Source organism: Triturus cristatus, chromosome 5_2 (assembly GCF_964204655.1).
Source record: "Triturus cristatus chromosome 5_2, aTriCri1.1, whole genome shotgun sequence".
Taxonomy (NCBI): Eukaryota; Metazoa; Chordata; class Amphibia; order Caudata; family Salamandridae; genus Triturus; species Triturus cristatus.
The window spans coordinates 473,854,529-473,870,555 of NC_140588.1; the positions used below are offsets into that span (position 1 = coordinate 473,854,529).

Consider the following 16,027-nt stretch of genomic DNA (forward strand, 5'->3'; position numbering starts at 1 on the left):
GCAATTAACATAACGATGATGGGATCTTCTTTTTTCAAGTGTGTCGCGGGATGAAGGAATTACAAGACACAGAGGTGTCTTCAGAGGTTTTTATTGCCAAAATAACAATAGTACAGACAAAACGAAGAATAAAAAGAAATAAATGTCCTCCTCTTGTTAGGGAATTAGCGGTGCCTCATTCCAGGTATCGTCTCCATCACAGACGTCCAGGGCAGGAAGTCCACCAGATATATGTAAAATAAAAGAAACAGAAAAACACTGTATCAGTGCAACGTGCTTATCATATGGCGTAATTTAGGGAAAGGGGGTGAGGGAACTCTACAACCGTCATGCAGAACCTCAGCACAGTGTTTAGTGAAGAAACCGTCTCAGTGCATAAAAGAAAAGGAGTCAAGTGGGCGTCAACCAAGCCCCAGTACTGCACGTCAGGGAGTCCCCCCTCGAAAAGACGGGTCTTTTCTTCTACATGCCTCCCGCGCCCCAGGAACCGGGCACACACCTGTGCGAGCCACGCTCCTCCTCGAACGCTGCTAGGCAGTTTGGGGGGTCATTGGCCTGCTGGCTCTTGAGTCCGGCTCTCACGGTCATGTTCTGGCTGTTTCCGGCACAGGGAAGACATGGCTTGGCAGTTCGGGCTGCACTGGTCCCATGAGGCACAGGGTCAGACTGATTTGCATATGGCCATGTCTAAACTGGGGTGGTAGAGTGAGCTAAAGAATGGTGATGGATTAACCCCAGATCAGTTGACTGGGCGTGAGTGCTTGCAATCTTCAACACTCCGTCCATCAACCCCTTTGGTTTTGCTTTGTTCGCCCTAAATTGGCAGGGTATGCCCAGACGTGGGTCCCTTGCTCACTTTGCCACTGGATTCAAGCTAGCCTGGCTGATGATGGCTGATTAGCCAGAAACTGGTCCCAGGATGCTTGTTTCCGGTCCAGGGAAGACATGGCTTGGCAATTCGGGCTGGACTGTTCCCATGAGGCACAGGGTCAGACTGGTTTGCATATGGCCATGTCTAAACTGGGGTGGTGGAGTGAGCTAAAGAATGATGATGGATTAAACCCAGATCAGTTGACTTGGGGGTGAGTGCTTGCAATGTTCAACACTCCGTCCATCATCCCTCTTTGGTTTTGCGTGGGTGCCGTCCGGCATGCTTCTCTGCTCGGGTAGTCTGCCCGCCATCTTCACTTCCCTGGTTCGATCGCCCTTCATCCAGCAACAGCGATTCATGACCCCTCTTCCGCTTCTGAAGTTTCGGACCTCTCGGGGCGTTTCTTAGGGGTCTCTCAGTCAGAGGCAGCTGGGTCTTAAAGGGGCCCGTTGCAGGAAAACGCTACGTCTTCCCAGGTGGCATATAGTATCTCGCTGATAGAGTAGGGGGGCTGGAAACAAAGCAGAGGGGTGAGCCATTGAGGTAAGGTATGTTCTACTGTCCTCTTGTTAGGGTCCAGGGGACACATTGCCTAACAAAGTGCCAATGTTTTTGCATGGCTTGTCTCACTCTTAGATAGTGTAGTGATAAATCTATGTGGTTGTTTTGTGTCTGTTTTCTTTTCAATCGTCATGGAGGGGTTAAAAAGAGCTTTAATCCCTATTCTGTTGTCTGTCTCTCTGCGTGGCAGCATTTAATATGCGTTCTGAATACCTTCTCTGTTTAAAGCGATTCATAAGTTCTTTCTCTGTCTGATTACAATAGTTCTCCGTACTTCAAATCCGTTTGGCTCATATAAATATACAATTTAAATCTCTTCAATCAATCTTTTTGGTGCTTCAATTGTTCAACCTGATCTTGTCATTAGAAACTGGGAGCTGTCACAATCAATGTCCATGCTCTGCATTGACAGTGGAGAGGCAACAGTAGTCACTGGGGCTTCAGAACCCGACTCTCCTTCAACATGTAGACCTGATGAACGATGAGTGAAATGCTGACAGTGAGAAGAGCCTCTTGTAATATACTTCGCAGGGTGCTGGGCAGTCACCATGTGTCCCTTGGAAGACATCACTTGAAAAGGTTCTGCATCAAATGGAGCACCAGATTTTCTCTTCCACATCTGCCATGGGAGCCCCACGTTCTCCTCTATTAAAAACGATGATCTTTGCATTTCGTCTTTTGCCAGCATACGTTTTCAGCTTTTTTTTATGAACCAAGTCCTTCTTACCAGTTGTGTGCTCATCTTTCTCTGTCTGATTTCTCCACTGAGGTATGTTGGTTGTCATTGCTCTCCTGATAATCAATGTCGCAGGACATTCACCTGTGGTCGAGTGAGATGTTGAACGATAACCTCTTATGGTAGATTAAAGACAGTTTTTAGATCGAGCTTTCCAAGAGTAGCACGCTGAACTGCTTTCTTTAGCATACTCTTTAAGCGATTAACAAGTCCGTAAGCCTTTGACCACAGAGATGCTTTATATTCAGATGCTCTAAGAAATATTAGAACTCTCAACTTTTAAAAGACGGGCATTGCCAGATTGCAGCATGGTTGGAATACCCCATGTCGTAAATATGCTAGCTAGTCTCTTAATGACTCGGTCTTGAGTAGATGAGAGATCCTCAATTAATCGAAATCATAAGTATTCATCCACAATCACCATCAGGTGATGCTCATTGTCAAGTGGACAGAAAAAGCCAATGGCTACTCTCTTCCAGGTATGCTTTGGGAATTCTGAGATGTTTAACGTATGTTGAGTAACTTTTGTCGAAAGGCAGTTGCAGAGATGACAGGCCTTTAAATCCTTTTCAACCCCCTCATCGAGAGACAGAACTAGACTTGGTCTCGGAAAGCTTGTTTTGTGGCAATGATTTCACAATGTCCTATGTGAGCCACTTCACCCATTTTCTGCCACAGACTCTCTGGAACCAGGATTCTCAACCCTTGAAGTATAACTGAGTTATGGACAGTTCATCTATGACATTTTAGTATGTTTTATATTCGCCATCACTGATGAGAGGTTGAGGGTGTGATTCCAATTTTGGCATATCACTATCAGGATTAGTGGCTGTGATAATCTGGGCTAATGATATGGCAGCTGGTGTCTTTGATTTTAGAGGGAAATTGATATAGGCTTCAGCTGTCTTGGCTGGAGTACCATGACTTTGTATAGGCACTATGGAAAAGTAGCCAGCAGGGTTCTGATCCTTCCCTAGATGACACGCAATGTTATAATTGTACTCCTGCAATTATAGTCCCCATGGTTCAATGTGAGAACGTATCTTGGCCTTTGGATTGCCAACTGTAGTTAGTAAAGCTTGATCATCAGTTACCAGAGTAAAAGGCTTTCCATACAGGAATACATGGAAATGTTCACAAGCACATACCACGGCTAAACTTTCACTTTCAGGTTGTTAATCACCATACTCCTACTCGCATATGCCACAATATGCCTTAGAGCATTCGGGTGTCCTCTGTGCAAAGAAAGCGCCTAGCCTGACTGGGCTAGCATCAATAACAACCTTTGTATGATGCTTCAGATTGAAATAAGAGGCCATTTCAGTAGCATTCTCAATGGCTTGTTTTATTTTCTTAAAACATTTCTCACATTCATGTGACCATTGAAATGAGACATTCTTTTTCATCAAATCTCTCAATGAGCACTTACAGTGGCAATGTCTTTTATATATCATGAATTGTAGCTGGCCATGCCAAAAAATGAATATACCATAGAAACATCTTGTGAGGGATCAGCATTTGACAGTGCTCATGCTTTAGCAGGATCAGCTGTTATATCCCATCAGAAATGACATGGCCAAAGAATGTTAGCTTTGTCTTGAGGAACTCACATTGATATGCAGTCAAAGTCAAACCTGCATCAGCAAGTAAATGACATTTATGTGAGAGTTTTATCATGTTCTTTTGTGTAGCTCCGAAATCCAATCTGCCATCGCTATAATTGAACTCATTCATGACAGACTGTATGATACGTCAAATGACATCTTGAAAAGTTCTGCAGCTGATGACACACCAAAACGTAGTCTTTTGTATAGAAATCGACCAACATGTGTAGAAAAGGTTGTAATGTACCTGCAATTGTCTTCGAGTTCCATCCGAGGATAACCTTTATTCATATCAAGGTGAGAGAAGACCTTTGCACCATTTAATTGCATTATCATGTCAGCAAAGTGTGGACATGGATGTCGTTCTCGTTCAATTACCTTGTTTATCTGACGCATTTCAACACAGTTGCGTACAGCTCCTTCACTGCCCTTTTTGACCACTACCACTATGGGAGAAACCCATGTCATAGAACCTGTATAACACTCAATGATATGCTTAAGTAACGATTCAAATACTTTTTCAACAACGTCTTGTATATGAAAAGCAATTTGGCTATGTCTTTGAGCAACAGCACTGGCATCCTAATTAATATGTAGCTTAACTTTCATAGTCTTAAGCTTTCTTAAACCATGAAACAATGAAGGAGATTGACTTACTATTTCGTGTTGAGCATTCTGGTTGTGGTTTACGCAAATTAGTCCCATATCAGCAGTTGTGCTGAAACTGAGTAGACAGGCACTTGACGCTGTACCTTGATGAATGCTTCCACCTTTGTTTTCTTGTGTTTCATCATCACTACAAATGACCCTTGACCTTTTAAGGGTTTCATTGCAGCCCATGCATACACTTTGGTTTTCGATGCGGCAATGGAGACAATTCATTATAATTCTCCTCAGGCATAATGTTTATCGAAGCACCACTGTCACTGATGAAAGGTATTGAACAAGTATTTACTTTCAGTGTAATCTTCGGACAATGTTTGAATGACTTTGGTGCTTTTGGCATGCCAACATTTCTTTGACTGAAATTGTCTGCACATGTGGCCAATCCAACATGCACTTGCTTTTCTGAGGTTACAATTAACATGGCACAAGCATCTTCTTGACTTTCACATGATACTGATATAAAAGACCTGTTTGACAATGATTTATATGACAGTCGACTTTGTCCAGTGCCCATTTGTCTTAACTGATGTCACCGCTTGGCCTAGTTGGTGCGCTTTGAACGTTGCTTCATGAACATTCCCGTTGGCCATTTTGTTTTTGTGCGATGCCACGCTTGCTTTTTCTTTTGCAAACAGTCACAAAATGGTTTTCCTTCCCACATCCTTTACATGTCTGTCCAAAGACGGAATATTTACCTTCATGTGGAAGTGAAAATCTACATCTAAAACACTTCTTTTTATGTGAAGACATCACCTTGTGTCCTTCAGTCTTTTGCTTTGGCTTACTTTTCACACTCATGACTGATTCATTCTGGGCGCCTCTGGCCTCCATGTCAGCAGCTTGAATATTGGCATGCTCTTCACCTCTGGCAGCAATGCTCCAGATGAAGAATTTCTCTCAGCATTCAAAGTCTGAACGAATCTGACAAGCATCCATGAATAACTCTAAGACGTAAAGGTTCTGCGTCATTAAAGTAATTGAACTTACAGTGTTGAGTGCGTTGAGTATCTACACAAATTCCTCAATGCTCTCACCAACTTTCTGTCATTCTTGACTGAAAATTTATCTTTCGTATTCCACCTGTATATTGGATTAAACTTGAGATTCAAAGTTTCTTTAATTTAACGGTATGTGATTTCTTTGTCAGTTTGCTGCATCTTCCTTATGACTTCTTTTACACCATCAACATCAAGATTTTTGCGGTATTTGATCATCTTTTTGTTATCAGTCTCTTCAAGTGCATCAATGAAATCATCAAATGTTTCTATCCACACAATCCATTTATCGCCGATATTTCGCTTTTTGGTGGTATTGAAAGGTGGTGGTGGTTTCAGTAATGCCTCAGCATTGCAACGATTTACAGTAGTGGCTGACATTGAGGGTGGAGCTCTTTCAGTGACTGTCGACTGCCCATTAGGACCTGCATCATCTGTACCATGTCTGAGGTCCTGCAATGGATCGGCTTCCGGATTGTCCTGGACAGTCTGTGGTGCAATGACCTCCTTCTGGGTCTCAATCGAAGCGCTTCACTTTCTGGAGACCTCTGGATTTGTGGCCATTAGGCAGCTATGGTTGTGTGCCCCTTTAGGTATTAGACAGCTCAGTAAGCACAACCCTTGTGCTTCTTCGTGGGTCTCATCACCCGTGGCTGAGGTTGTGGAGCTCCACTTATTGAGGCTCTTGTAAGTAGTGCAATGACAGTATGCTTTCTTGTTAATTGTTTGATCATACAAGGCTTCATTTATTTTTGATATATTTGACTACTGCAGTCTTTAGCGCTTCTTTTCTGTATCTGTACATATCTGCCTTTGACAGTAATGCTCTGTATAACATATGACTTTATCTTGCATGACAGTGTGGTACCTTTATATATGGCCTGACCAACAGGTTCACCGTCATCGACATGTAGATTCTTTACAGTGCTTTCATTGTCTTCAGCTGCTGCACAGCGGCTGGAGCTGTGCTTTGGCTCCACATGCATTAAGCATTGATTCTGTACTTCGATGACGGCACACGTGGCATACACCAGCAGTTTGCTTGGAATTTGGCAAACTCTCTGGGAGATTACTGTCAATCTTCGGATTACTTATCCCTTATCTCCTCACCAACAGCCTTGGTACCCACTAATGACTACACCACACATGGAGCTTAGTATTATACATCTTTATTCGTCTGTGTGCAACTGCCAACTCTACATTCTAAATCAGCCTTCAGTGCATTACGCTCTGACACTTACTTACTAATATCCAAGACACTACAACCCTGTCATCTTTTTTGTTCCCTGGAAGTTCGCGCTGACACAACTCTCCGAAGTCCTAGAGATTTTGAGCCACAGTTAGATTATGGCCATTCATGTACAATATAGAAAGAGTTGCATCAGAAGATTGCTGATATTGTATCAGAAGGTACCCGGGTTTCTGAGGTAATAAAGCAGGAAAAATACGCCATGAATATATGTGATTGTTGTGCTGCAGTATCTATTATCTCAAAATGCAAGTTCAATTAAGCAAGGCACTGTAATAAGCAAATGAATGGTAAACAAGTGGTGACTGGTACCAAAAACAAGGTCTGGACACCAAAATAAAAGTTACCAACATTAGCAAATCAGATAGCTTGAAAAGTGGCCCCCATTTATATATCAGTGCAGTGTTGTTCATGTAAAAACATGCTGCGTAGGAGTTTGCAAGTATGGTAAACTGTATGCATTTGAGTATTCTGAATGCAATTTTTGTGGTCATAAAGGAGAAATCAACAGTAAAAACCATCCCATCAGACCATTATATGGCCCACAAACAGCCAAAAACTATCCCACATACTGCCCTGTCAACCCAGCTGTCTGGAACTACCAGACTGCCATACAGACCAAGCCAACTCTGAATCTAAATTTATTACGGCATTTTATGATGAATTAGTTGTTCCATTTTGTTAAAGCACCGACATTCCAAACTGGAAATTGCCCTTCTTCCGTCTAACCATAACAAGCCAATAAGTCTGGCGTATGTGAAATGTTGACTTTGTGAGTGTGATATTATGGATGGGTAAGCGGATAGATGCAAGAATGTGTCAATGTGTTGATGAAGGGATGTATTAGTACAAAAATGAGTGCATGCATTATATGTAAGGGGTCACTCTCTTACTTATCCATGATCCATGCACTCATTACTTCATGCAGTCATTTATACTTTCCCTCATTCATCCATTCACCCATGGACACAACCACACACACCAAACTATGAAGTAGAATTTTTACATATAAAATAGAAAGACCTATTGGCTTGTCGATGGTAAGATACCGGAACAGATCACAAGACAACTCATACTAGGGTCTGTACCTTCAGACAGCAAACTTGCTACAAGACATTACAAAGGCAGACTGTTGCTACGCAGCAGCCAAGAGCATAACATAACTCAAATAATAGTACCAGTTGAACTAACGATGGTCTGTTGACCAGAGCCGACTCTATGGCAGTGAGACCGGTGGAGCCGCACCTGGCGCTGACACCGGGGGATGCTGTTTTAGAGATAACTTATGGGTATAAAAGCACTCGTGCAGAATTTCTTGTGTGTTGGATAGTTATCAGGCAACAATACAAATGTCAAGATGACTCTGGTGATAGATTGAGTTTTGTCTAGTGGCAGTTCTGCCTCATAAAGTAGCGTAGAGGGTTAATATGCCTGCTGCAAGGAATGTTTACTATGCAGATCGCAAAACTGTATTTTATGTGGATAGCTCAGTGGGTTACTGCTTTTATCACAGAGATCCTATTGTTACTCGCAGTTCATAAGTTACAATCCTAATAAAGCACAGTGAACTATGAACTGTCATCAAAGGGCTGTGTTCAGTCTGCTAGGAATAGGGTGGTAACCTTATGTTTTTCCACAGTTGTTCATTATCCTAATGTTGCTAAAAAGGGTTCGTTTGGGTAGAAATACATTCTTCTTAGTAAAGCCAACCCCAGTCACTGTGGTACATTTTAAATCCAGTGTGTTCTTCTTCTCCAGAACAAATGATCTTAAGATATACTGCCTACTAGTATGTCCTACTAGTATCCTCAGTGACTTATGTAAAATTTCCTATAGACTGAATTACACATGTATGATTCACTGTCTATGTATAATGTGTGTGTGTGCGATGTAAAGTGCTCAGACACCCTACACTGGTATGAGTAGCGCTACAAAAACCAATGAAATGCATGTGAGAGAGGGGCTATGGAGATATGAGGGACTCTGCTGAAGGGTGGTAGTGAGGGAATCTGTGGACAAGGACGTCATGGGGGCGCCACAAATATTGTTGCACCCGATGCCACCAGCACCAAAACCAGCCCTGCTGTTGACATATGCAACCATGATTGTTTGCGTCACTGTTTTTAGCATGCTGGACCAGGAGGACTTGGAGATGACAGCAAGGCTTCCACGGATCTTGTGTGTGTTGTTGATGTGCTGCCTGCTTTGTGTAGGTGATGACATCTAGGATGTGCTTGCGGTGTATTGAATATAGCATCTGATGTGTGATGGTAATACGTGGTATGGTCATGACTTGATAAACTTTGATATGTGAGGTATTTAGACAACATTTTTAGTTCAAAATATCATGAAACAGAAATATCAGGAAAAAAGATCCTGTAATTCAAAAGTATTGTGATGCAAAAATATTATTGTCAAGAGTATTGCATGTTTGGGAAAAAATATTGTTTTTAAAGAATATCGCTGCTTTTAACATAATTTGTATACTAACATAGTTGTGAAAAATAAAAATTATTGTAATGTGTGTTAGTTGATATATTAATTTATGTGCTACTATTGTTTCTATAATTGTTATTGTTTTTTATGCATATAGTTTATAGTTTTAAGTGCTTTATAATTTTTATTTTATTATTAATACTAATTTATATTGTCATAGTGGGTTGTTGCGTTTGTAGGGGTGATAGGCTGGTAAGTCAATTAAGTAATAATTAATTAGCAATTAATTGTTAATTATGTAAACCATTGCTAATTATTTAAATTTATTAATACTGATTTATTTTAGTTATATTTTAGGAACAGGCTGCTAGGTTTGTAGAGGCATAGGGTAGATAGCTAATTAAGTAATAATCAATTAACAATTAATTGTTATTTAATGTTTTAATTGATTATTAACTACGTAAAATGCTTAATACTGATTTATTTTGGTTATACTTTAGATGCACCCTGCTGTGTTTATTGGGGTATAGGGTGGAAAGTTATTTAAGTAACAATGAATCTACAATTATTTAACAATTGTTGATTATTTAGTTGAATGATTATTCATTATGTAAATCTTTTTAATAGGGAATTCTTTTAGTTATATTTGGGTGCGGGCTGTTGAATTTGTAGGGGTATATGGTAGGAAGTCATACAAAATTAAGTTACTTTTTTTTTAACGTTATGGTGCCGATTCCGATCCTGTAAAACCCAGGTACAAATGGTCGTACGGAGCGTTTTCTCCGTACGACTCGTACCCGGGAATTCCACCGTACAAACCAGCAAGTATGATTCGTACAGAAATACCATTTCCGTACGAATCGTAAAAAACACCGTACGGCTAAAAAGTACATACAATTCCGATTCTGGACAGCGCGTACGCGACGTCTGCACGGAGTCAGGCAGCGTTTTACAGACCAGCAAGTACGATTCATACCTACAGCACTCCGCACAGCTATATTTTTACGGGAGTCAAAAAGTGCCGGAAAAGCTAAGTACGCTGCGATGCACGAGGAAAAGGGGGCCCGCTACGCGATGTACTCCCCATCACCCACATCATACGTGTCATCATGTACGGTGCGTACCCCAACATGGCATATGTACGGCCCATACCCCCCACCCCCCGTATGTACGGCCCGTACCCCCCACCCCCCATATGTATGGCCCGTACCCCCCACCCCCATATGTACGGCCCGTACCCCCCATCCCCCGTATGTACGGCGTGTACCCCCCACCCCTGTATGTACGGCGCGTACCCCCTACCCGCATATGTCCGCACCGTACCCCAGGCGTACCCCACACCCGCGTATGTCCGCACCGCACCCCAGGTGTACCACCCGCGTATGTCCGCACCGTACCCCAGGCGTACCCCCCACCCCCGTATGTATGGCCGTACCCCCCACCCCCGTATGTACGGCCCGTACCCCCCACCCCCGTATGTTTGGCTCGTACCCCCTACCCGCTTATGTCTGCACTGTACCCCAGGCGTACCCCCCACCCGCGTATGTCCGCACCGTACCCCCACCCAGGTATGTTCGCACCGTATCCCAGGCGTACCCCCACCCGCGTATGTTCGCACCATATCCCAGGCGTACCCCCACCCGCGTATGTCCGCACCGTACCCCAGGCGTACCCCCAACCCACGTATGTCTGCACCGCACCCCCGGCGTACCCCAATCCTCGCGTATGTACTGTCCGTACATACGCGAGGATTGGGGTACGCATGGGGTACGGTGCGGACATACGTGGGTGGGGGGTACGCCTGGGGTATGGTGCGGACATACACAGGTGGGGGTACGGCTGGGATACAGTGCCAACATACGTGGGTGGGGGTACGGTGTGGACATACGCGGGTGGGGGGTACGCCTGGGGTACAGTGCAGACATACGTGGGTGGGGGGTACGCGCCGTACATACAGGGGGTGGGGGGTACAGGCCATACATACGGGGGGTTGGGGGGTATGGGCCATACATACGGGGGTGGGGGGTACAGGCCGTACATACGGGGGTGGGGGGTATGGTGCGGACGTACGCAGGAGGGGTGGGAGGCTGGGGGGGGCCGTACGACTCGTACCCCGGGCACAAGTGTACTCGGGGTAGGGCTCGTACAAAGTTCGCTCCGTACGGAGCCTTTTCCATGCGCTTGTGTTTTCGGACGGGCGGTACGGATCGTACTTGCGCGCCCGGAGTTGAATTTTACGATTTGTATGTAAACCTGTCCGGGGACGTCTCGTAGACTTTTCCCTAGGCGATTCGTATGTATTTTTCACATACGAATCGTACTTTGCCGTTTGTACGGGACTTGTACGATTCGTACGTAAAAAAATACGGATACGAGTCGTACGGGAAAAAAAAAACAGGATCGGAATCGACCCCTATGTGTTATTTGATCACTAACTATGTGAATTAATTAACTTATTCATGATTTTGTATTTGTTCACTGTTTAATTAATTTTTCAATGGATTTTAGTATTTGTACGTGTATTACACATGTATTTTTTAATGTTGTTTAAAAAATTTTGGATGAGTTGTTTGGGAAGAAAATAAATATATATGTTTTATATTAATGGATATTTATATGTAGTTTATTAATTTGTAACTAATTATGTAATTTTCTTTAAATGTATGCTTTTTAATATTTATTTATGGTAAGTGTTTTTGGATGTTTGTTTGTGCTATGGCTTTTGTTATTTAAATTGTTTTTATGTATTAATTGAAATGTAAACTCTTACTAATGATAGCTTCTTTTTGATAGGTAAGGAAGTTGAATTTATTTATATGTAATTTGAAATTTTCCCTTCATTCTGTTTTTTTATACATTTAATTTTTTTCATTTATAATGCATACATTTTTTTAATCTTAAAAATAATGTTTATATTTAGAGTTTAATATATTTTCTACTTTAATAGGATTATTCATACATGTAATGCGCTTGAAGGGAAGCACTTTACCTACTGTTGCTTAGACTTGAGTGGGAATAGTAAATTTAACCCCTACAAAGTCCAACCGTTTCCCTAATGTTGTGCTGTTTGGAGTGGGAATAGTAAATTTAACCCCTCTGAAGTCCAGCACTTTCGCAACTGTTACGCTGACTGAAATGAGAATAGTAAATCTAACCCCTCTGAAGTCTAACACTTTTCCTACTGTTGCACGAACTAGAGTAGGAATAGTGAATCTAACCCTTCCAAAGTCCAATTCTTTGTCTACTGTTGCACAGGCTGGAGCAGGAATAGTAAATGTAACCTCTCCAAAGAACAACACTTCCCCTACTTTTGTATAAAGTGGAATGGGAATAGTATTTAATGACAAAAGCCTTATACAACTCTAGGCACAAGCCTGAAGGGGTATTGTTTTGGCTGGTACTGGATGCCCGCTTGTGTCTGGACACAGCAATACTTCTTAGAAGAGCTCTAATAAGAGCTAAACATGCGTCAGGGGTTGCTTTTCTTCATTCCAGGTTGGCTTGGGTGGTATGTTACCAATCCAAAGTTGTAATACTGCACCTGAAGTGATAAAACGATTTTGTCATTTTACAGCTTGGTGTGGATGGCAGTAGATAATCCTATGGTTAAAGTTTTTGCTGTAAAAATGGCAATACGTTTTGTCCTTTTCTAGCTTAGCGTGGATAGCACTGTGCCAGTACTATGCTTAAAAAAACGATGCTAGAAAAACAGTGTCGCTGGTGTTGTAGGGTTCTCTATATAGGAGCTGCTCCTCACTTAACCCTGGGTACCAGAGCTTTCTTTTTTGCATAATTACACAGCACTTTAAGCCTGAAAGGGTATTGTTTTGACATTGGGTGCTCCTTTATGTCTGAACAAAGCTATAACTCTCTGAAGAGCACTGATAAGAGTGAAATACATATCATGTATTGATTTTATGCATTCCATGTTAGCTTGGATGGTATTTTACAAATCCAATATGCATATACGCGAACTTGTTCGTGGGCTGGTGGGAGAAGCACGTAGCCTGGACGGGTACCAATGAAAGATGGATGGACAGCATCGTTCTGTGGACGCGGTACATTGATGATCTCTTCATCTTGTGGCGCGGTCCACAGAGCGATGCAGAGGAGTTCATCAAAGCCCTGAATGTGAATGACCAGAACTTACAATTTACTAGTTGCATTAGTAACAAAGAGGTTGTTTACCTAGATCTGAGGGTCTATATCGAAGGAAATAATATAGAAACAGCCCTCTACCGGAAGCCAACAGCAGGAAATACCATCCTGCATGCAGGGAGCTGTCATCCTAGAAGTGTGGTAAACAATATTCCCCTAGGTGAATTCCTTAGGATGAAACGTATCTGTTCCATCCCCTCAGAATGCAACAAGGCTATTAGTCAGGCCAAATCGAGATTTCAGAAAAGAGGCTATTGTAGAGGCATATTAGATAAAGCTGAAATCAAATGCAACGCCATAGAGAGAAATCAACTACTCTTGGACAAGGAAAAAAGTAGAGACGAGAACATCAGGGTCATCACCAATTTTACTGAGAAATCATCACAGATGTCCCAAATTCTCAGAAAAAATTGGAAGATACTGAAATCTGACAACGTAGTGGGAAAAGCACTACCAGACAATCCCTTAGTAACATATAGAAGAGGCAGTTCCCTCAAAGATCATTTGGTAAGAAGTCACTATGAACCTAAAAAGAAGAAAATAGCAGCTATTAAGGGTTTTTTTCCCTGCATGAAATGCTAGGCATGTAAAAACAGCCATAAAGTAAAAGATTACCTTATACCGGGGAAAAAGATGAAAACCCCCATCTCAAAACTCTTAAATTGTAACTCAGACTATACGGTCTATTGTTTAGTGTGCCCCTGTGGTAAACAATATGTGGGTAGTACTATCCATCCCACAAAAAAAAGAGTCCTAGAACACCTTAGGGCGATAAATAACAGGGATCACAACTATCCTGTTGCACGTCATTTCGAGATGGAACATAATAGCAACAGTAATCTTCTCACCTTCTTCTGCCTAGATCAGATTGTAAAATCTGAGAGGGGAGGAGATCATGTGAGTAAACTGCGCACACTGGAATCTAAATATATCATCAAGCTTCAAACAAAAATGCCGAGAGGACTTAACAATGAAGAAGAAATGTGGGTCCACATAGGCTAAAGCTTGATCCCAGTTATGTGCAATACTGTACAATGTGTTCTTGAGTAAGAGTTATGGGGTGGTAAAAAACAGTTATGGCTACTTAGTGACAAGGGCTATCGAGCAAACCAAGTGTAATTGTAAAGAAATGTTAATTGGAAGGAGAACTCTTTTCGTAAATGAAATACGTATTCATACAGATATATACGTAAAGGTTGTTAACTGAAATTAATCTGTGTTCACCATTTTAAATGACCAAAAAATGAAAACAGGCAGATAAGCTAGATTGCGAGGTTGGCCCATACAGGGCGTAATGATGGTACGGCGGCTTGAAGTAAGGCTAGAAACTTTGGAGATTCAAAATAGCGGAATATGAAAAAAAATTCCGCTTATGACGTTGTCATGCAGAATGATTATTGTAGTGAAAAACTTTGGCTTAAGTGACCGTTACGAATTGGTTGGTAACAAATTCTTTTTTCCTGTATCATAATTTAAATAATTTGAGAACAATGATAGAGGATTGTATTAGATAAGTAAAATGTTGTATCAATATGAATTTGGTCAAATCTCCGTTTAATAGACCCTTACAATATGGCCGCCACAGTAATGTAACGTTTATTTTTTGTTTTATTTTTGAGAATCACGAATCACTTTCTATGTCTATGAGTTGTATAGCACACCTTTATTTAAATTCACAATGTAAAACTGTCAAGTTGACACAGACGAAGGCGGTAACGCCGAAACGCGTTTGTTAACTTTGATGCAGAAACGACTTAAATAAATTGAAGATTTTGCTTGGACAACGTAGATGGCTCAGGAGTGCGCTCTGTTGGAAAGGTTCTATGTATAAGAGAACCCATTTTGTGGAATAAAACGCGCAATCCCCCGTGCGCTGAGCAAGCACCTGCAGCGCTGAGGTGCAACGGCTGGTGGACTCGTGTTTTGGAAAATAAATATATATATATATATATATATATATATATATATATATATATATATATATATATATATACAAACACACAGATATGTGTGCTTTTATATAAGTATATATATTTATATATTGTATTAAATATTAGTTGAATTGATTAATTTACATTATATTAACTTTATATATGATAATATTGTAGATGTACAACGTTAAACTGTATATTGATATTCAAAATCAATATTTGTGTATGTTTTTTAATGATATTAGTGTCAACGATATATATTTTTGGAACATGTTTTAACTTACTATTATAAGTATAGAAATGCGATATTGAGGTAAACGACATTTTTGACACAATATGTTTGTCAACAATATTTTTACAACAATATTGTGCCAATTATCCAATAAGTGATATGTCAGATATGAATGATGGTGACATTAGATGTGTGTGTGTTTTTGGGACGGTGTTGTTTATGCGATCATTGCACAGAGTGATGTACAATAGGATCATGATGGTGATGAACTTGATGTTAGAAAGTCAGGAGGTTTACTCTTCTTGTATCATGACTTCAGGATCTTCCAGTGAGGACACCATGAAAGTATTTAGGGTGTACATGACCAAGCTTGTCAGGTTGGAGTTTGTTGGGAGTGGGTGATGGCACAGTAGTCATGACTCCTATCTGCCTGGTGTCTATGCTGCTTTATCCACTATCCTGAATGGAAGTTTTTTTTATGGTGGATTAACCAATCACTTGACATTATCCACACTGGGCTGTGGGTTCTTTCTTAGACTGTTCTGGGCAGAGATGTGTGGTTTTCAAAGATATTCTGGTGGCGGGGCA

At 41.4% G+C, this 16,027-nt stretch overlaps 1 protein-coding gene across 11 annotated transcripts in view; it reads left to right on the forward strand.

Moving 5' to 3' along the window:
- Positions 1-16,027, forward strand: part of AMPH (amphiphysin) — a 951,873-nt gene that overhangs the window by 603,093 nt on the left and 332,753 nt on the right. The gene's annotated exons all lie outside the window — the stretch shown is intronic.